Source organism: Gopherus flavomarginatus, chromosome 1 (assembly GCF_025201925.1).
Source record: "Gopherus flavomarginatus isolate rGopFla2 chromosome 1, rGopFla2.mat.asm, whole genome shotgun sequence".
In the NCBI taxonomy this organism is placed as follows: Eukaryota; Metazoa; Chordata; order Testudines; family Testudinidae; genus Gopherus; species Gopherus flavomarginatus.
The window spans coordinates 134,432,028-134,454,773 of NC_066617.1; the positions used below are offsets into that span (position 1 = coordinate 134,432,028).

The following is a 22,746-nucleotide window of genomic DNA, read 5'->3' on the forward strand; positions in this document are numbered from 1 at the left end:
CTCTGACCTTGACCAAAAGTGTGAGAAATCTGAGAGAGCTTTTACTTGTCTATCCCAGTTTTGTAGACTCAAGAGATTCAGACAGTTTGGATTAAACATCCAAAGTATTGGGCACTTTTTTGGATTCTCTCCCTTGCCAGTTTTAACACTGCAAAGATAGAAGTCAGGATGTCATCATTCCTGGATACTCTATTCAACACATTGTGCACCCTGTTACCAATGCCATTTAAATAAATACTTACAGATTTAACCAATGTTAACATTTTTCTAATCAATTGTCAAAGCATTTTATTGTTGCTAAAGATTAAACTGATTAAACTATCTAGATACTAATGTCTTACATTATTCCATAGGAGTGAAGTGCGCTGTTAAGGTCAAGTTTTGCCAGCCCAAACATGAAAGGCTTAAGATGCATTCTATAGGTTTAAAAGTTTAGCCTATGGCATCTAGGCTTGAGGTGACTGTAGTGGCAGGACACAAACAGTACGTTGGAAAGTGTCACGTTGAGATATGGCGCTACCTAAGAGCTGAAGTTAAATGTAAGTTTGAACACTGGGTTTTGATTTCCTTGAACCCTTAATCCCTAGAATGGGTCAAATTTTCTTCTAAATTGCTCGTCTAGGTCAAATAACCATTGAACAGCCTAGGAGGCACTATCCATGCAATAAGATTAGGAGGTCATGGGTTCAGTCCCTAACATGGCCCATTCACCCCGTCACAAATCTACTGAGTTGACAGACAAATCTTTGTGATGAGCTGGCCACCCATTCAGAGGGTCAACAGAACTCCCACTTTTTGCAGAAATTTGACCGTGAGACTGAAGCTGTCTGTGTGCAGAGGGCCACCCCATGAGCACCCATAAACTGCAAAATCACCATTCAAAATATATCCTCCCCCAGTGTCCTTCTGTAGTAGCTAATGTCTTCCAAGTTGACTCACACCACTCAAGAAGCTTTTATTCTTACTTCTCAGACATCCTAAAGAAAAATATTTGAAGAATGTTTTAATGATCTGTGTTATAAAGGAAAAAATAAATGCAGTGGGTGTACATCGTGTTTATTTGTTGAGTAATTAACTTTAGCAAATAAAAGTGAATGTTCTGAATGCTTTCACTAAAAGCTATTATAAAATAATACCTTAATGCCATGTCTTAAAGTATACTTTAGACTCTTTTAAACTGGCCTCTTGTGTTTTTCATGCTTCAAAACTTCCCCCACCCTAGGGAAAAAAATTCCACAGCATTCTTTCTGCATTACATAAGTGCTAAGGTAAGAAAACCACCTTGTTTTGTTTCATTGTTGGGTGTTTGGAAAACTACAGCCTCATGTAGGATCTGATAACTAATCCATACGGTGCATTACACTGACAATACAATCAAAACATCACAAACCAATTCCCAAACTCCAGACAGGAATCAGTGTCTTTGTTGTCGAACAGAACAATACAAGCCCACTCTAACACCAAATCAGGTTTTCTGGAGCTATGGAATGTCTTTATGGCATACTTCATGCTTGAATTTAGATGATGATGGATGATTGTACATGTAGTAATTTTTGAAGATGTTGCTGATTGGCCGAGAGATAAAACAGAAGCCCTGGTCCTGGCACTTTTTATAAGAGTAGTGCTGTTGCAAAATCAGTTAATTACATTTGTCTACCCAAATCTCCCTTAGGTTTTAACTGTATAATGTATTCTTCATTTCCTGTCTAAGCTGTTGTGTATTATTGCTGTGCCCTGCTAAACAGCTGACATTTGTCACTGCAGGATTGGATGTTTTTACCTGGGAATTGGTATGAGCCCTGGATACAGTTTTGTATATGACTTTATGGTCACTTGGGAATACTCACAGTATGTAAAGTTTAGTGCAGTCTTTGCCATTAAGTACAAGTCTTTGCAGAATCATGGCCTATGTTTGTAAAGTGCTTCAGAATGAAAAACTTCATAACTCACCATCAGACAATTCCTCTGGTGGAAGGGAACTTGCCAGTGGCATAAAACTGTGGAGCTGGTACCTGAGCCAGCTGCTCTACACCCCGGTATAGGGGAGTGTTGGGAGTAGGGAAGTGAGGTGGCAGAGCTGTTCTAGGCCAATCCTCTACTGGTGGCTATGGCAACACACACCAAGGCCAACACTGAATCAGGGCTCCATAACCAGCACTCTGATGTCCCTTGGAGCCAAACACAGGAGAGAATCAACCCAAAAGATATGGAATGAATTCCCACCCTCTGCATCCCAGAAAACCTCCAATAAACTGTGCTCCACTACAGATATTAAAGTGATGTCCTACAGAGCCTAAAAGGTCTAAGCATGCCACCATGCAAGCTTATCATTTTTGCTTATGAGCTGACACCAAAATCAAGTCTTATTGTAGTCTGTGTAAGAAAAAATATTCCCAAGCTCTGAAAACTGAACTCAATTTAAGTGTTGGTTTCCAACAGTCTCGCCCCATGCCAAGGAAGTGCACATTCCACAGGTACCTTTTAAGCTGTTGCCTGATGAGTCTTCCCAGTTAAATAAGATATGGAATGAAGTATCCTTGGTCACTTCTGAGAGAGAGAGAGAGAGAGAGAGAGAACCCGTTTCCCCGCCATCCTCATTCATCTCAGCCTGTTTCTTGATCAGTGATTCCTGGTCATATTTCTTTATGGTCTTAGTGTTGTTCAATAAGAGTGCAGGTTCCACTAGGGTTATCTGCACTACATAGCTTTTATTTTTCTGTTGGCCACCTGCAGTATTAAGCTAGTATTTTCAAATCATTTCTTCTCGCAAGCTGTTGTGGCCTGATTTAAACATTCAGATTTTTAATGATGATTGTGTCTACCCACACTAAGTACTCTGCTCCCTGATTGGTCAAAAGAGCCACCAAATCACCATTTAAGCCTTGTAGCAAGAGCAACATTGTGGCTGTTCAGTGTGTTTTGTGTCAGACAGGCTTCCTGTCCAATCCTTGCCTGCTCTGCTCCAGCTCCAGTCCTGTCTGCTTCTGAACTCCTGATTTCTGGCTCTGACCACTGGTTCATCTCCTGATCATGACTCCAGCTTTAACCTTTGGTTGAGTCCTGATCCCTGGCTCTAATCCTCAGCTTGTCTCCTGACCACACCCCCAGTTCTGTCTGCTGATTCTGCTCTGAAAATTAGGCCAGACTCCTCTTTTGACCACTAGGTAGCTCTGCATGCACCACAGTGTGTGACATCAACTGCTTTAGGCAAAACCAAACAAATGAGCAGATACCACACACTTAGATGAAGTTCTCTGGATCCAGTGCTGTCAGCTCAACCAATCTCTACATTCCCTTAAATACTTCCTAATTCTAAACAGGGCTGTAAAATTTATTTGATCTTAGACATTGCATGGCAGGGAGATGCATGTACTCCATCACATTTACACTTGTGTTATCTTTCTGAATGAGATGTCATATTACTAGATTGTCAATTCTGGAAGATAATAGGTCAGATCATCCAACAAACTAAACATTTTTAGCAAACACCCAGCAGAATTTCCCTTGGAATTTTTTTTTTTTTAACAATCATGGAAAAGGAGACAGTTTGCTCCATCATGAACATATACTTTAAACAGCCAGCCAGCAGGAAACACCATAAAGAAGTGAAAGAGGAGTGGCCAGGCAGTCAAGGTGTAGACAGGACATTGCCAAATAGCAAGGGCAACAAGATACCTACATTATATAATTGTTATCATGGAGGCAATGTGCTCTGGTGGATAGGGCGCTGAACTGGGCATCTGGACAGCTGGGTTCTGTTCCTGACTGTACCACTGACTTGGTGTGTGACATTGGGCAAGTCGCTTGACTTGTTCTTTGGGCCTTTGTTTCCCTCCCAGTCTCTGTTTCATCTGTCTAGACTCTCTTCAGGATAGCAGCTATCTCTCTCAATGTATTCATAGGTTGTCTGTCACAACAAAGCCTCGGTCTCAGCTGGGGCTTCTAGACAAGAGGCTAATACTAAGCTGTCAGCTGATGTATATCATCAACAGGTTGGCAGCATAACAGTAAGGCAGTACTCAAGAATGAGGTGAATATCTCTACTTGTATGTTAAATTGCATTAATTAAGCTTGTCAAAATTCTGGCATGTTTTTTTGGAAAAAAGATCTTGAGTCTATCTGCCACTTTGGTTTTGTTAACTGTCCTTGTACTTTCACCTGGCTGAGCACAACGATCACATCCTAAACTCTCTCCTTACTAATATGGCAAGTCTGACAACAAACTACTTTCTTTGTCATGTCATGGTTTAAAGTCACAGACTTCATTAAGGTATTTCTGATGGACCAGCCTGGGTACCTGAACTTTAAAGGGCTCCATCAAGTGGCCAGATCTGGAGGACTATATTCAGATTAAAGTCAATGCTAGGATAACTTTTAGCCCACATCCCAGTACAAGAATATGTTTGACCTGGACATTGGTCTGGCTCCACTATTAAAGATGGCAGATTTACAGGAAATAAGATCTTAGAGGGTCTTAGTCAACAAGTTGCCTATAAAAATAATGGAAGTTTAACGTGGTTTAAAGAATTATTAGAGTTAACTCCAGTTAGCGATAACTCTTCTCCCCACCCCCCTGCCATCATAATCTCAGGTTGGAATAAGCAAACATCATAAACTGGTGGAATGACCCAGCAGGAGAAAAAAAATGTCCCTAGCAAGATCTTCGTCTTCAGACATTAGCATTTGTAACAAGAAAGTAAATGAAGTTAATGGAATCAGAAAGCAAACTGAAACTTCCCCAGCTGAGGTTCAACCAGCTCTGTGGCTCCTGGATGTGGGGTCCTAATGCATTCTTTCCACTCCCTCCAGCAGCCAGTCTTACTTCCTTTCCTCTGAGTAGCTTTGCTAGAGCCCTTTATTCAACAGGGATTAGATGGTGCCCAGTGGCCTGCAACACCCACCATCTTTGAGTGTTTGTGAAGGAATGGTAGCACTGAAGACTGACATCCTCTGTCTACCAGAAAAGTACTGCACTGGTAATGACTGTATAAGTTTTCATTACATTGCCAACCCTAACAGGTCTCAGCCACAACCTTGAGGTATTATCTCTAAGGATGACTATTCAGTCTCTGGGGCCTTGCTGAAATGGCCAACAACGGTGGGAATTTAATACAGTTGTGCGGGTGGCTTTGTGATGTAGATACCTGTTCAGTGGGAACTGAACTCAGCTGGATGACCTTAAGGGGAAAGGTTCTTTATTCTATCATCCCTGGCCCACCTATGCTCATCACTCTTACTGTGAGTATATTCTGAAATATTCTGTGTCTGCTATCACTCTTTTCATTTCCCCCTTGCCTAATTCAGGCAAACTGTCTTGATTTTAAAGCGAGAAATTGCTGTGTTGTTTTTTTTCTCCCCTCCTCCCACAAAAGAACCATTTAAACTTTCTCTTTTGTTACACCCATAGGTCTCCATTCCCTTCAATAAAGGACAGGATTTGGCCTCCTCTTTCTTGGCCCACGTCCAGACTAACCCACTGTATCGGCGGGTTAAAATCGATTGCTCTGGGATCGATATATCGCGTCTAGTCTGGACGCGATGTATCGATCCCCGAGCGCGCTTACATCGATTCCGGAACTCCATCAACCCAAACGGAGTTCCGGAATCGACACGGAGAGCCGCAGATATCGATCCCGCGCCGTCTGGACGGGTGAGTAACTCGATCTTAGAAATTCGACTTCAGCTACGTTATTCATGTAGCTGAAGTTGCGTATCTAAGATCGATTTTCCTCCCCTAGTCTGGACGTGGCCTTGGTGGCATAACTGACTGTAGAAATTACAACATGGTCAAATGTCTTTATCTCAAATATATCTTCTTATAACACGGCTTATGGTGTCAAGGGTTAGATCTAACTGAGAGTTTATAAGCAGGATGCGGTCTTCCCTAAACTGCAGTGTGAAATCATCAGTCAGTGGTTTTCCATCAGCTATGTGGAAAAACTCTAATTTGCCCTGTGAAAGCTTCTATTTCCTCCATGAAACACAACGTAGTTCTTTTTCACTCTGCAAAGGCATCCAAATATGTCACTTCATTTATTGAATTGTTAATGCAAAGGAGTCCAATGTAACAGGCCAAATCTATGTATCTATTCATGTGAGTAAGGCTAGCAGGATTAAGCGTCAAAAGGTAAATGAGATAAAATAAACCAACGTGTGAAGTCATTAGAGTAATACCAGGAAAGTTTGGCCAATGACTCCAAATCAGAGACCCTTAATTATCAGGCTTTCATAGGAATAAATTAATTTGTTAAATTGAACAGTTCATATATTTAATATTGCAAACAGAAAATGATGTTAAAGCAACGTTAACAGGTCTGAGTGAAATTCACCCCCTGTGTAAAGGGCCTACGCCAGGTCTATGTAACACTGAAGCCTCCCTTTAACCCTGTGAAGGGAAGACCTTTATATTATACTCTAAGTTGTATTACTCTTTCTTGCTTTCAAAGATTTATTTTTATTATTAATTTTTTTCATATCTGTTTTAATGCGTGTGTAGCATTCAGAGAACCTTGATAGGAGAGGGGTATTTAAGAATTTTGGTATTATGTTCACTATTTTCTGCATCACCATAGTGTATTTGTCTGGGAAACAACAGAAATAAATCTCTACAACAATACAACCATCCAGCGCAGAGTATAAGAAGTGGTTCTTTGTGAAGGGGAATATATTGCAGTGAAGTAGAAAACAGTAAACACTGACTCCCACATTGCTAGAGTTTCCAGAATGACACACATACTGTTAGAACTTTTCACCATAACATGCAAACCTCCTAAAATGTGCCATATAGAAACCAAACAAAGCAAAATAATGATAAAAAAATTCAGCAGCATTTACCCCCTATCTTCCCTCCCTCGCAAAAAAAGTATCCTATGAAGCTACATTATGTGCAAAGCTGAGTGGCTTATGGAAAGAGTACCAAAATAAATAGAGCAATGTTATTCTTTGATTGTAAGATCCAGCAATGGGTGCACTTTCTCTTTTGAAGGGGCCACAAGAACAATTCCATCACATGATGATTCTGGAACTGGCACTTAATTTTATTGCTTCTTCCAAGGAATTGCTACTAATCCACAGTCTGCTATGTCACCCCCACTGTAACCTTTCCCTTATGTACCCTCCTGTTACCTCTTTCTCTCTCCTTCACTACTTCTTCTATAACCCATGAGAAATGTGTTGATTTACAACTCTCCAGCAGCTTGTTGTTTCTAAAATCTTTTTGGCAAGTATATAAAAGGTTGTTACAAGGAGGAAGGAGAAAAACTGTTCTTCTTAACCTCTGAGGACAGAGCAGGAAGCAATGGCTTAAATTGCAGCAAGAGCAGTTTAGGTTAGACATTAGGAAAAACTTCCTAACTGTCAGAGTGGTTAAGCACTGGAATAAATTGCCTAGGGAGGTTGTGGAATCTCCATCATTGGGGATTTTTAAGAGCAAGTTGGACAAACACCTGTCAGGGATGGTCTAGATAATACTTAATCCTGCCTTGAGTGCAGGGGACTGGACTAGATGACCTCTCGAGATCTCTTCCAGTTCTATGATTCTATGATTTGCAGTAAATATAAGTATCTGTACAACCCATATGGCTCAGACAGTAACTTTCTGCTCCTCCATGATTTCTATTATTTTTTTCAGGGGAGAGCACGAACGCAGTCCCCAACTACCACAAATTATGCAATCGAGTTTCACGCATTCAGGGAAATTGCAGTGGATGAACCTCACCCTGGGAAAACCACCTTTGTGATCATGGTATCTCCCCTGCCAGTGCTCATCTCCTGCCCAGTTTTGGTTTTCTTTATCTGGCCCCTCGCAATGGTTTTAGGATCAGGACCTGTATCTGCAGAGTATTTTGCATATTGTCACTATTGGACTGACAACCAGATTTCACAGTTTCCATTAAAAGATGCGTCTGAGCCATGGATTTCGGATCTGGATTCAGGTGTGCATCCAAACTATCCTAATGTCCAGGACACTTTGAGCTACTGTTCAAGTTTTGAATATCATAGTTCTTAATGCTGCTTTTTGTGCACTAATCTTCATTGGTTAGGCGGAGGGTGGCTTGACATAAAATGTGTCATCTGAGAAGAGAAGAGAAGAGAAGAGAAGAGAAGAGGGCCTTTTTCTATAGCCAAACACCTCTATATCTGCTTCACACCGCATTCTGCGTTTGAATAATAGTTTAATCTCAGAGATGCACTGACTTTTATGGCTTAGCTTTTGACTTTTATGCAGTTTGTAAAAGTGGCAGTGTTTATTTTCTTTCAGAGGAAACACCCTCCCCCCACCTCCAGTCAATCTGACAGGTCTCACATAGTGAAGGATCTGGAAGAATGTTTTAGTGGGGGAAGTATAATCTCATAAAACAGATAGGGCCTGATCCAAAATCTGTTGAAGTCCATGAGAATCTTTAAGGCTTTGGGTCATATCCATAGGAAGTAATTGTGCTCACTGTAGCATGTGACAGTAGCACTCCAGGATAATATCATGTCACTTATTCATGTGCCTAAGGAATCAGTGGTGATACTAGCTCTTGGTGCTGGTACATGATGGTCAGGGATGGTGCTTCTGTCCCATTCAGGCATCTGCCTGCATATACACCCTTACAGCCTTCCCTTTCCTCTCCCTATTTGATTAGTTCATGGGACAGGGATGAAGCAAACTCCTCTGGTGCTGGAGGTTGACACTGCAAGAGGTTACTTTGTACTGGCGAGTAGAAAATGCAGACCCAACTCATAGAAAACCATTAAAAAAATTAACAGCACCTGCAAATCAGAACTGTTGGAGAAAGGGTGTTCCCCCTCCTCCCATTAGCCTCCCTCCCATAAGCAGAGCTAATTGTGAGTGGAGAGTGAGGGGCCATGTCATCTGTAGACACAGCCAGTGTGGGTATTGGAGTATATACTTCTTGTGAGCAAAGCCAGCTGGGATCGAGAGGGAAGACATGTCCCTTCTGTAAGCAGAGGCAGTGGAAGTGGGTGTTATAAGAACATAAGAATGGCCATACTAGGTCAGACCAATGGTCTATCTAGTCCAGTATCCTGACAATCAACAGTGATCAATGCCAGGTGCCCCAGAGGGAATGAATAGAACAGGTAATCATCAAGCGATCCATCCCCAGTCGCCCATTCCCATTCCTGGCAAACAGATGCTAAGGACACCATCCCTGACCATCCTGGCTAATAGCCATTGAGTTATGCCATTTACCTAAACGTGCATCATGGATATAGGTGCACATATGTGTGTGAGATATCCTGAAGGCTTCCGTTGAAGCTGATTACTTCTACAAGGCTTCTGTTAGTCGCATGGATGGCCAGTTGAGACAGACTGTGAAAGGAAGAGTCAAAGGGCCATTTTTCCAAAGAGCTCAGGGAAAGATTTCTAAGTCTATCCGCAGCTATGGGCAGATTTTCTAAAAAGCTCCAATCGTATTCAGGAACCTAAATAAGGGCCAGCATCCCCTCTTCTGACAGTTTTGACCAGATTTTCTAAAGAGTTCAGAACCCAAAGTGCTAAGTTCTTGAAAAATCTGACCCTAATTGTCTAAGGTTCTGAGAAAGTGCAGAGTTCTAACGTAACTGCACTAGTCAGGATGCGGTCAGAAAAATGTAACAAAAACCAATCTGTAGCAGCAATAACAAACTATGGGAAGTTCAGTTATAATATGTTACAAGTAGTTGATGATGACACTCAACTTTCTGCTTCTTGACACATAAACCACCCTAGCTATAGGCTCGATTCTACAAGGTGCTGAGCAGTGTGGCCCTAATCCAATAAAGCACTTAAGCAAATTTTTAATTTTAAGCACCTGAACAGTCATGTTGACTGCAGCTGTAGTTACCATGTACCTACCATTAATCCATGTCTGCTGGGATAACTTCTAAGAATCCAGCCCTACAAGCAGCTCTTCTAGAAACACCAAAACACATACAAACATATTTCCCTAAAATGTGGAATTTCCCGGGTCAAGAGGTAATACTCAGTCCTGGACCAATAATAGGTTTAAGGTCTAATATCTCACAAACCATCATGGCCAGAAATGGGTGCTTTATAATGTTGTATTACTGGGAATTCCCTCCTATCTCTTTCAAAGAGATACAGCCCTTATTGCCAGACCTGGTAAACTGTGAGATATTGCACTTTAAAACTGTGACATTATAAATTACAGGTAGGCTGCTTTAGATCATTTTAGAAGTTCTTATTTTAGTTACATGTTTTCACTCCCTTTGTGCCCTGTATAGTTGGGGCTGGTTTACATTTTTAAAAATGCAATCATGTTTGAACATGATGGTAAACAAATGAGTTAGGTAATGTAGTCCAGAACAAATCACATTCAGCATTATGTAGCTGAGACCAACTTTAGATGGCATGATGCTGAACTAAATTTTCCTGGTTTGCACTGATTGCTAAGTCATCAACATTGTAGCAGCTAATTCAATTGGGCTCACACACAAGATCAGCCTCTGAACTCGTGGTACTAAAAACACCTGGTTTTACAGGGAGAAGGGGTGTGACCAATAGTAACAATCAAACTTTTAAAAACTCACTCAAGCATTTCTGGAATATTCTTTCTATAAACTGTGCCAGGGCCACCCAGAGGATTCAGGGGGCCTGGGGCAAAGCAGGGGAGCTGCGGCGCTTGTACTCACCCTGCGGTGGTCTGGGTCTTCGGTGGCATTTCAACAGCGGGGGGCCCTTCAGTCACGCCGCATCTTTGGCAGCACTGAAGGGCCCCCAGCTGCCGAAATGCTGCCAAAGACCTAGACCGCCTGGGGCCTGGGGCAAATTGCCCCACTTGCATCCCCCGGGCAGCCCTGAACTGTGCCCCATGTGCAGAGGACATTATTATATGGTAATTATGTTGGCACCAGTCTGCATAAGTCTCTGGTGGTTTTGCCACCCATGCACAGGACCTCATGTATAATATGGCTGTGTGGACACATCATTGCAAATTAGTTGCATAATTGTGCTCCAGAATCTAAACGTTTATTTTTTTAAAAAGTAAGTCTCGAGCCTTTCAAAATATCAGTACACCATAACTGTTTTGGTGATATTTACCTGAGCCTGCAAACAGCCTGAAAAAACAGTTTTGGGTAAAGTGTGGGCCACCCTGTTTATATCAGCCGGGTGCTCATCCTGAAATCTGATGAAATGGTCAGTGTTGTTAACTATTTTGCTGCTGATAATTTGAGCAGAAATCTCCAGGCAATGTGCTCTTTTCTCATTGCTGGATGTAGGGGAAGATAATGGGGCAGAAAGGAGACAGGCCAATAACTGCTATAGTTGTTGAGGTGGGGAAAAATGGAATTCAAACCCTGCTCCCTCAGATGTAAAGCCGTCTCTGCTTCCTGTGCAGAAGGGTGAAGGAAAGAAGAGATGCAGCCCATTCCCAGTATCAAAAGTTCCGCCTGCCTCTCCTAGATACCCAAAACACCACGCACACCTTCCTGAATGTCAAAAGTCACAATTAATACCTTACCCACCTGTCCCCAGAAATCTTCTGCAATGTTTTCACTATAGCACATTGAAAACTTGGAGCAGCATAATGTGAATTTCATATCAATTAAACACACGGAGTAATCTATTAATTAGACCAGACAAGGCAGAGACAATGAGAGGGATAGGGGTCCCAGTTACCAGGGCCAGCCCTCAACATTTTGGCACCTGAGGCTGAGAGCTCAAATGACACCCCCATACTCCCTCGCTTGGGCCAAAACTTCAAAAGGTCTCAATTCGGCCTTCTTCCTGTTGTACCCCTCTCATGGTACTGCTCTGCTACCTACCCCAATAAAGGAGAACTAACAACTTAAAATGCCTTGTTCAAAAATTTTAAGTAACACTTAACTTTCAAAATGCCTGAACAACAAATGTAACTTTTCTTGTCTGCATACTAAACACTGGCATTTTTATCTGGCTGAATAATCAAAGTGGTGCTTCCCATGCTTCTTGGTTGCAAAGATTTGAACTGCTTCCCGAAGGTCCACAATCTTGGCCAGCTCATGCTCTATTGAGATGATTGCAAGGCTGACCAGCCTCTCCTGTGTCATTGTGGAGCATAGATGTGTTTTTGTTAACTTCAGCTTGGAGAAGCTGCATTCTCCACTGGCAACTGTTACAGGAAGTGTTAGAAGTATGCGCAGAGCAACAAAAGCATTTGGAAAGAGGGTGGTCATCTTATTTGTGCACGTATATTCCAGAATAGCCTTTGGAGTTGATCCTGCTGAAATGTGTCTTGAAAGGGCTTTCAGTTCATCACCTAAATCACTTGCATCAATATTGCGCATGTCATCACTTGTCAACACAGTCTCAAGTGCCCTGCATTGCTGGTATAGGTCTTCTTCAGGTATAGTGAGGAGTTTTGGAATATCATACAACATATCAAATATATTGCTGTGTTCCTTGAGCTGCATGAAATGTTCTTCAACTGACTGTATTGCACAATCTATCACCTGGTTAAAGGATTCAACTTTGAATTGTTGTTTGGGGTCTCTTATGGGATTATCCAATGCCTCTTAATCAAAATGTATTCTTCGGTTATTCTTGAATGGGTGGGAAAATAGCATCAGTGTGAAGTTCCTCTGCCAAGTTCTGCGCACACTTCAGAATGTTTTGAAATTCCTCATCTGACCGGTAAGACTGTAGGTAAGACTTTGCTGTGCCCAGTTGTTCCATTGCTCCAGATATATCAAGGTCAGCACCTTGGAGTCTCTTGCTTACAACATTTATTTCAAACAGTATGTCATGCCACAACACTAAGCCACACAGAAATTTGAAGTTATGCATGTTTCTGGTGATTCCATTTCCCTCTGCTGCTGTTCTCCCATGAACAGTTCCTGTCATAGCATTATCCTCCATAATGGCAACTATGTTATCATCTATCTTCCCAATTTGGTGTTTGATAGACTTTATCATCTCCACTCAACTTTCCCATTGTGTGGCACTCAGTGGTTTCAGTGTCAGAGAGGATGTTCCAAGATGTTGCTTCAAAATTTGTCATCAATGAGTTGATTCAGAGAAAAATACATAGGTGCTTTGAATTACATTAAAAAAATTCAGCAGCTTCACTAGAAGCTGATGCTGGATCACTGACCACCAAGTTCAATGAATGAGAACTGCATGGGACAAAAATGCTCGAGGGTTTAACTCTCAGATCCATGTCTGCACTCCTCTATTCTTTCCTCTCATGTTGGCACCATTATCGTAGCCCTGTCCTCTCATGTCAACTATCGCAATTCCCATATCTTCCTGCTTTTTAAGAAGCTCATTTATCATACCAGCTCCTGTAGTATCATCAATGTCAATAAATTGTAGAAAATGCTCTCTGACAGTCACAATTGCAGGGACATTTTCACTAGGTTCTGTTGTTACAAAACGCACCATTAAATTCATTTGTTCCGTATGGCTGATGTCAGGTGTGCAGTCCAGAATAACAGTAATATCTTGCTTACTTCAGATCTGCCACAATCTTCTGTTTGACTTTTGTGGCCAGTAACTGTATGATCCCATTTTGAATTGTTTTTCCAAGGTAGCAGTGTGTGTACATTTCTTGGGTGGTGACTCTTCTTAGATGCTCCTGGAGTACAGCATCAAACTCAGCCATCAGCTCCACAATTTTAAGGAAGTTTCCATTGTTTGGCACATACAGCTGATCTGAAGTGCCACGCAGTGCTAGGTTTTGGGTAGCAAGCATTCTCACAATGGAAATGAGCCTTTTCAGAACATTTTGCCAGTAAAGAGACTTTGATGTAATCTTCTCTTGATGCTGATCATCTATGGTGGCCTTTAACCTTAGTCTCATCTCAAGCTCTTTCCACCTATGGAATGCTCTCTGGTGATTTGCTGCCTTCTCATGGCATGCCAGATTTCTAGCCAGGTTTTTCCAGTCCTTTGTTCCTGTAGAACCCAATGCAGCTGGAACATTAGACTGGAAGAGTTTGCAACAAAAACAGTATGCAGCATTCTGGGTTTCTGAGTACATAAGCCATGGCCTCTCCACTTGGTCACCATTGGGGATTTCATGTGTTGGATGGAAACTTTTATTTTGATTGTCTTTGGGGAACATAAAGTTTTTCATTTGCTGTGGCCCATGCAGTACAAGGAAGTCGCTCAGGCTACTGCTCAAGTGGGTCCACAGTCCTGAATCATCTAGACTTAAGGAACTAAACTCAGCAGCAGCTGTTTCTTGTGCCTCCACCACACTCTTGTCTGAGCTACACTTTTCTTCAGGAATGTGCCTGGTTGCATCCATTTGAGATGGAGATATGGATGCTGCGGTAGCTGCCAGGTCACCTGCACTCTGACTAACTGGAAGATCAGGCATCTCCTCACCACTCACATCCTCACTGGGGCCAGAAGAAGCCTTTGCTTGCTTTCTTTTTCTGAATGCTGCCCCAGAGAGGTGTTTTCTTCTTTCACTCATGACTGCTGCTCTGTGCCAGCTATAGTGGCTCTCAACACTCAGTTGAAGGGGACAAATAAGCAGGCTGGTAGCAGGGCCTGAGTGAGGGAAGATATCAGCGTCTTAAGGACCTAGCTGGCTCCTACTGCTTCAGCTGACCGTCTGTTCTCCGCAAGTGGGTTCAGGGAAGCAGCAGGAAACAGGAAGCTCCCTGAGAAGCTGGTGTTAATCAGTCCAGGCTCCTGGGAGTGCTAGAGAGGTACATGAGAGGCTCCTTCTCCTCTCTCTCCCTGCAGCTCCTGCTGCTTTCTGTTATTCCTTCTCAGCTTTTCTCCTGCCTTCCTGTTATGTCTCTTGTGCCCTCCTTCCTCCAGCACAGCACTCCACCATCTCTGTGCATCTACAGCAGAGAGAATACATATGCACCAGCAGCAGACACAATTTTCTACACTCTGTGTCCTAGTGGCCCTCCCCCTCAATCTGGCACCTGAGGCGGACGCCTCAGTTCGCCTCCTGGTAAGGCCAGCCCTGCCTGTCATATATATCTAGGACCCCAGCCACACAATTTAACTCCACCTGGGATCTTGTTTATTGGTAACATGCCAGTCCCAAACCTATTCCAGTAAAATCTTCATACCACACAACCATTTATTTCCTCCCTTCCTAATAGTAGAGATGGGCCTGAGCCACAAAACTCAGAGGTGATTCAAACTTTCCCAAAATAATAGGACCGTTTGGATTCAGTGTTTTGGTTCAGACCCTTCGATGCAAAGGTAGGAACTGAGCTTTGGAGGGTCCATATACAGGATATATGTTGGTATATGTGTTGGGGAGATAGACAGCAAGTATGAAAAATCGGGACAGGGTGGGGGGTAATAGGAGCCTATATAAGAAAAAGCCCCAAATATTGGGACTGTCCCTATAAAATTGGGACATCTGGTCACCCTAACAGAGAGAGAGACAATAGATACAAAAAACCATAATGACTGTGTATGTGGAACTAATAAGGAGAGAGACGTATACTAATAACATTCCAATATTTAGGTTTTTTCCCATGTATTCTTCAGGGTGTTGGGTAAATGCTGGTTTTTCTGCTAGTTGATGAGGGATTTGTCTGCTAGCTGTCATGCAATTTGAACATTCCCTTGCCTCTCAGTAGTTAAATTTTGTCCTTTGCAATTTTCAGATTTCTGACAGAGCTGCTGGTGACAGTTGTAATAATACTCTGTAAAATGTTGTGGTGGTGATTCTTTGAATGCCTTTGTGGTTTGCTGTCCAGAGTTATAATAACCTCTACTCTCTTTGTATGCCTAGACATGTGTTCTCAACTTGGAAGCACTGTAGTTAGCATTTACTCTTCTGCTTGGCTGAGAGCACGTGTGTGAAAAGCATGTGTTGCTGGGCATGTGACTGTGTCTATCTAGGTGTCTATAATGTGCCTATTGCCACGGTATCGGAAATCTGTTTGCCTGCTCGTCTGTGCATACATCACATCACATCTCAGTGAAAGTGAAAAGTTGCAGATTTAGTCAAAGAGGAGAGAGCCCTCTGACAGGGATGGGAAGGTGGTTTCTGACCCTCATTTGACTAAGCTGGGAAATACTTTACGTGCAGTAGATACTTCATGTGTTATTTCTCTATCAGTTTTCATTCATTAGGAAGAGAAAGATTGGACACTGTACTCTATGGACCAGATCCTCATCTTGTGTAAACTGGCATAGCTCCAGTTACATCAACTGAGAATCTGGCTGTCTATATTTTAAGCAGTTTGATGCAAACTCCTTAGAAGTACAAGATACAGTAGCCAAAGTTTCTAAACATTTGTCTGTGCATATATATAAGCATATTTGTTCTCAGTGGGAGATACTTTTGTAAATTGGTCCCATAATGTGTATATTGTAAACACATATAACTGCATACAAATTCTGCATTTCTAGCAGTGCTGTATGATACTTTTGCAACAAAATCTGAAACCAGGCAAAAAAGTTGAGGTACAAAATTCACTTAGTCACATGTGAAATTTTCCTGAATCTTTCTTCAGTGTCTGAACTCCCTAAATAAGTGTATTTATGAAGAAAATGAGAGTGCACGGTACTGGACTTGGGTTTGTTCATGCCTGTCATACTCAAGATGTATCTCAAAGTACTTTACAAAGCAATCAGTTAGATACAGATTGTTCATTAATGCTGTAAGAAAAACACAGTGCTATGTGCTGAGCAAAAGCTCAGATACATGTTTAGCAACTGGAACCTAGTTAACCGAGAAGGGAATGTTAGTCAAAACATCGATGATTTTTAAAAGCACAGGGAATAAAGTACAATAGGATGTCTAGCTTCCGCCAATAGAGTTATAGAGATGGCAGAAGGAAACTCAGTTTAACTTTGAGGAGAAAATCCCCAATAGTGCAGCTGATAATGCTATGCTATATTGCAATGTTAGTCTTGTATATGAACTCAAGTCTTAATGGAGGGCAAAAGTGAGAGATCCCTCAGTGAGCAGACCAGTGTCCCAAGCAGCATGCCGAATTGCCACCACGGACGGCAGGGGCAGTCCGTGTGCCATTAGGGTGGCACGTGCATTTCCACGGCAATGACAATTCGGCGGCAGCTTCTATGTTCAGCTGTCTGAGGCAGAGCAGCTTTTGTCTTCCGGCTGAAGACAGAAGCTGCCACCGAATTGCCGCCGCCGCAGAAATGCACGTGATGCCCTAATGGCTCATGGACTGCCCCCACCGTCCACAGCGGCAATTCCACACGCTGTTTGGGGCAGTGAAAACAGTAGAGCAAGCCTGTTTGTTAGGAACAGAAACTATGTACAGAAGTGAAATAACAAACTTTGTTCCTCTATACATCTGTAGCCTGCAACTGCTCTGTCCTTGGGTTCTCTGTTTCTGCCCCCAGCAAGAAGTGTGCCATAGGAAATCAAAGACTGCATAGCATGTACAGGATAACTGGCATCTCTACAGTTCCTGGAGGACCTAGTCTATAGCACATCTTCCCTTTTTTTAGATTCTTCTCAAATTTTCCTTACTGAACTAAAAACACTAACAAAAAGTAAATATATTAACTGACTGAAAGGTCCTTAAAGTTGCTATACCTAACATATCTCAATCAGTCTCTTAGGGCATTTCAGAAATCTTTCCAATCAGCTGTACTGGAAAGGACTTTCTTAGGCAAGTCCTTGTTTGTAACAGACTGTTTAGTCTTACAATCAAAAACGGGGCAGTTTGTTAATTTTCAATTTGTATGTCTGCTGTCACTTCACTTATCTTGGTCAAGTTATCAGGTATCCTAAGTAGATGCTTACGAGTTCCTTTGTAAGATTTTGCCTTCATCTGTGATTGCTGGCTATGAGTGAAGTGAGTCTTCTTTGATCATGGTAGCCTTGACTGGCCAGTGCCCATCTTGCCAAATTCTCACTGAGTCTTTGTTTTCTATCTGTGGAAAGGGCTTGCTCTTTTATTGTAATATTTCATCTGACTGTACTTTCCCAGTCTTTTCCTCATTGTGACAGGGTGCTAAGCAGAAAGCTGCTTAGCCAACCCTCTGTCACTCCAGTTCCAATTAAGGGAGGTGAATTGGAGCTGAGTAGATCACCTGGCCCTGACTGGGGAAGCTGAAACAGCTGCTGTTCATCAGGCTGGGGCTGTATAAAAGCCCCAGGGGAAGGAGGCTGGGAGGAACTGGGAAGAGGGGAAGCTGCACCAAGGGAGAAGTAGCTTGTCCCCTCTCTCTTGCTGGTAGACAAGCAGAAAGAGATTGTGTGTATTGTGGTGAAACGGTGGTGGGAACACTACTTGTAAAATAAAGCACCAGGTGAGCACTGCAACAAACGACTCTGAGTGACTTTCTCAGCCCAGCGGGGGCAGGAACCAGGTGGGCCCAGCAGGGACACCGCTACACTGTCACATATTCCTCAGTCATCCTTTGTTTTTGTCTCATATCTAGTAATTGAGTATTTATATGTCCATTGTAGAAGATTTTAGCAGGTGACTTTCCACATTACAATGATGTAGCTCTGTAGTTGAGCAAGTTCTCCACATACAGCTAATCCATTATCTTGAAGAAATCTGGGACTAGATGTCTCACAATGAAAGTTGTACATCTTAACAAAGTCCAAGAATTCCCTAGCCTTGAACTGTGGTCTGTTGTTAGCTTTTACTGTTCTCAGAATTCCATTATGTACAAATACAGATTTAATGTGCTCAACAACTGTTGCTGCTGTGACCTCTTCAAGTGCGACTACTTCTGGGAAACTGATAAAGTTGTCCATTCTATCCAGGTGGTCATGTCTTCCCAAGGTGAACAAGTCTATTCCGACTGTATCTTGCTGAATTGTAAGTTGTTTGTGTAGTACCAATGGTGGTTCTTCGAGTGAGTCTGTATGTTCCTACTTATGGGTACTGTGCCACTTGTGGTGTCTTATAGTAGAACCCTATTTTAGCAGGTTCAGCTAGAGTGTTCTTGCACCCCAGCCTCTCCCCCCAGCATATTGATGCACTGAAGATGAGACTATATAGGGGTGGAGCTCTTTCTCCATCTCAGTTCCTTCCAAGCACATGCCAGAACAGATGTGAACCCCTCTGGTTTCTTCGAAGCTGGAGTTTTGTGTGCTTCTAGCTAGTGAATCAGTGTAGCAGGGTGGTTACCCTGCTTCTGCCCTGAAGGACTTAAAACAGCCCTGGAGGAAGGTTGTGGCTGGGAGCTGCTAAGCTGGGCTGATTGGGACGTGGCTGCAGCTGGGCCACATCCCAATCAGGCCACAGCTGGCCTGTATAAAAAGGTTATGAGCCAGGAGCCCAAACAGTCTCCTTCTGCCTGTAGAGGGAGAAGGGCCTGGCTGCAGGGAGCTAGAGGCGGGGTACCTGAGTGGAGCAGGGCTGGGGAAACACAGAGAAGCTAGAAAGCCCCAGGCTCCGGCCTAGTAGAAGGCAACAGGTACTGGGGGTTGCAGAGGGCAGCCCAGGGGTAGGCCAAGGCAGCAGGTCCAAACCCAACCTTGCCAGTGATTAGTAGGCTGATATTGCAGTCTGCCCCAGGGCGTGGGGGGCTACACAATGACTGGCAATAGCCATATACTGAGGTGAGGTGGGGATAGAGGGTGGGGTTACCCTGGGAGGGGGAGACCCAAAGAGAAAGGGATTACTGCCAGGGGGCAGCACCCCAGGTACAAGGGTACCGGGGTCCAGGGAGGGACACGGGGGCCAGAGAACAGGTGGATCACTGGCCTCCAGAGGGTACTCTGGACCTGGAACAAGCTAATTCCCAGAAGTTACCAGCAGGAGGCGCCGCAGGGATGAGTCCGCATGTCTACAATCAGTGTTAGTTTAGATAGTTACTCAGTAAGCAGTTTTGTTATTTCACCAGTTCCAGGGTATGGTGGAACCGAACAAACCAGAACATCTGGGTTTAAGAGCTTCTTGCCAGCTGTCTTTCCAGGATCAGACAACCACATGCACTTCCTTAAGTGTCTGGAAGAAGGCCACTCACTGTCTGGGTGTTCGATCTGTCGGATGTCCACCCCTCAGAGCCCATGAGGATAGGGAAACTCATTTGCAGTTCCTTTTGCTCAAGCGAGCCCTTGAGGATAGTCTCTCTGCACCCATTCAGACTTTTGTTCCAAATTCTAAAATGTCAGCCTTGGCCCTAGTATCCTCAGTTGGTTCCAGTCAACTGCAGGGTTCCAAGAAGCCACAGCCCCTGTCAGTGCTGGATGTGGCTCCTGCATTTCACTCAGTCCAATCCACAAGGCAATATATGTCTGACCCAAGGGTCTCATAATCAGATACCACCACCCCATTTCTAGAAGAAAGGTTGAGGACCAGTTCAGCCATCATTGGTGCCACACCACATGCCTCAGAGTGATCTAATCCTGACATCAATCCTGCCATTGCAGGACTAAGGTCAGTTCTAACTGCTTCTTCCAGATCCTGGAAGATGGATGCAAGCAGTGCCTCTGAACAAGGGCCACAAGCACCTTCAGACTTGGATGCGGCTGTGCGAAGGAAAAAGAAACATAGGAACAAGATGGCCAATATTGGCAGGGCCAGTTACCACACATCAGAACTCTTGGATCTGTACGATTTGGATAGGACCTCTACTGCTCTTAAGCTGAGACCTGTTCTTTCAGTTTCAGTAATGAAGGAGATTCATTCACATGTATCTTCAGATCCAATGATATTCAAACCTTTGGACACGCTATTGTTTCCTGAAACAACCTCTATTTTGATTCCAGAGAGTTTTCTCATTATGGCAGCCCAAGCCCAGCTTTTGGCTCTGGGACATCTCTTGGATCCAGGTGTGAAGCATACAGCACATAAAAGAAAGTAGGAGCCTTCAGTTCCAGGGTCTCCTTCATTGTCTCCTGCTGGGAAGAAGAGCCCAGATCCCATTTCTGGATCTTTCCCAGAACACTTCTTGCTGCCTCCTGCTAGGACTCCGTCTGGGTCTCCACAAATAGTGGGATCTCCATTCTCACCTTCAGATTTGTTGCTATCTCCTATGTCCTCTTTCCTCAGATCCAGATCCTTTTCAGGAGAGGAGGATAGAGAAAGAAAGCAAAGACATGAAGCAAGGTTCGATCCATCCCCTTCTGGTACGTTCCCAAATCCAGTTTGTTAGGGAGACTGGCAGTCCTGGGAACCAGGGCAGTTTTGGGGCCATGTCAGGACTCTTCAGTTAAACTGCATATGGATGGAGAGGTATGTCATCTGCAAAGAATACGAGAGCCCAAAGGTACTTGGAGCCGATCCCTTTGGATTCAGTGACACTACAGACAATGGCACCAGATATTCTCTTTCTTGTAGCATAAACAAGACAGTCTCCAACTTCTTAGAGTAGTAACACACTTTTTATTCAGGCAACAAGCATGTAACTTGGCAATAGCACCTCAGACTGCAACTTTCCACAGTTGCCAATAATGCACCACATTACCCTAGAACAGCTACACATTTTCTTGTTTAACTGTCTGCCTTTCCTCTTAGTGGCTGGTTTATTATGCACATTATAACATTTCCCCCTTTTAAATATTTACTACACAACTTAACAAAATCAAAAATAATGCATTTCAAATTGCAAATAATAAATAAATAAATGAAATAAATAGGAACTCAGTCACTGATACACTGTATAGTCTTTTAAAATAGGTAGGTGGACACTTCTCCCATACAGAATGCCTCAATTCAACCTCTGCAACAGGTGCTACTGACACCAATGTTGCATATTTTGGATCAACTTTTGGTTCAAAATTGTTATTCTGTGATGTGGTAACTTGAACATTCTGTCCAAGAGTCTGTCTGAATACTGTCCCTCCAGACTTCCAGAAACTGATAATGAACCTAATTAGGCATTCTCAGGTGACAATTCCATTGCTGCTGTACTAATGTCTCCAGAGTTAACCACAATCCTTTTTCCTTAGCGTATTCACAAGTCAGAGCACAACCTTAGTATCCTCCAGAATTACTGTGTAGGAGACTGGTCCTGTAATATCTTGAATGGTTGCTGGCATCCAATTGAAACCAGACCAATTTTTTTAGTATTAAAAGATTCTTCAGCAATAAGACTACATTCTTTAGCATGTTTGTCATGTTGATGCTTTTGCTCCTGTTTCCCCCCCTTGTATTTTTGCTATTAAGTATGGATGCATAAGGTATAACCTTGCCCTTAGTTTTCTTCCTATTAACATCTCTGCTGGGGACAGAACTGTGCTTGATTGTGGTGTTATCTGACAATTAAACAGGTAACAAAACACTTTCATATTTGTAGCACCTCCAGGTATTCTTTTAATACTCTCTTTAAATGACTGAATTGCCCATTTAGCTACCTCATTTGATGATTGACTCATAGACTTTAAGGCCAGAAGGGACCATCATGATCATCTGCTCTGACCTCCTGCACATTGCAGGCCACAGAACCTCACCCACACACTCCTGTAATAGACCCATAACCTCTGGTGGAGTTACTGAAGTCCTCAAATCATGATTTAAAGACATCAAGTTACAGAGACTCCACCATTTATACTAATTTAAACCTGCAAATGACCCATGCCCCATACTGCAGAGGAAGGAGAAACCCCCCAGGGTCTCTCCTAATCTGACCCTGGGGAAATTTCCTTCCTGACCCCAAATAAAGTGATCAATTAAACCCTGAGCATGTGAGCAAGACCCACCTGGGAATGAATTCACTGTAGTAAGTCAGAGCGGTCCCCATGTAGTGTCAACATCACCAGCCATTGGAGATATTTGCTGCTAGCAGTCACAGATCAGCTACATGCCATTGTAGCCAGTCTTGTCAAAGCATTCCCTCCATGAACTTATCAAGCTCGGTCTTGAAGTCAGTTAGGTTTTTTGTCCCCCACT

At 43.0% G+C, this 22,746-nt stretch overlaps 1 protein-coding gene and 1 pseudogene across 2 annotated transcripts in view; both read right to left on the bottom strand.

Moving 5' to 3' along the window:
* WNT7B (Wnt family member 7B) overlaps positions 1 to 22,746 on the bottom strand; it is a 153,051-nt gene that overhangs the window by 88,908 nt on the left and 41,397 nt on the right. The window lies entirely within an intron of this gene.
* Positions 7,628 to 7,767, bottom strand: LOC127043394 (uncharacterized; annotated as a pseudogene).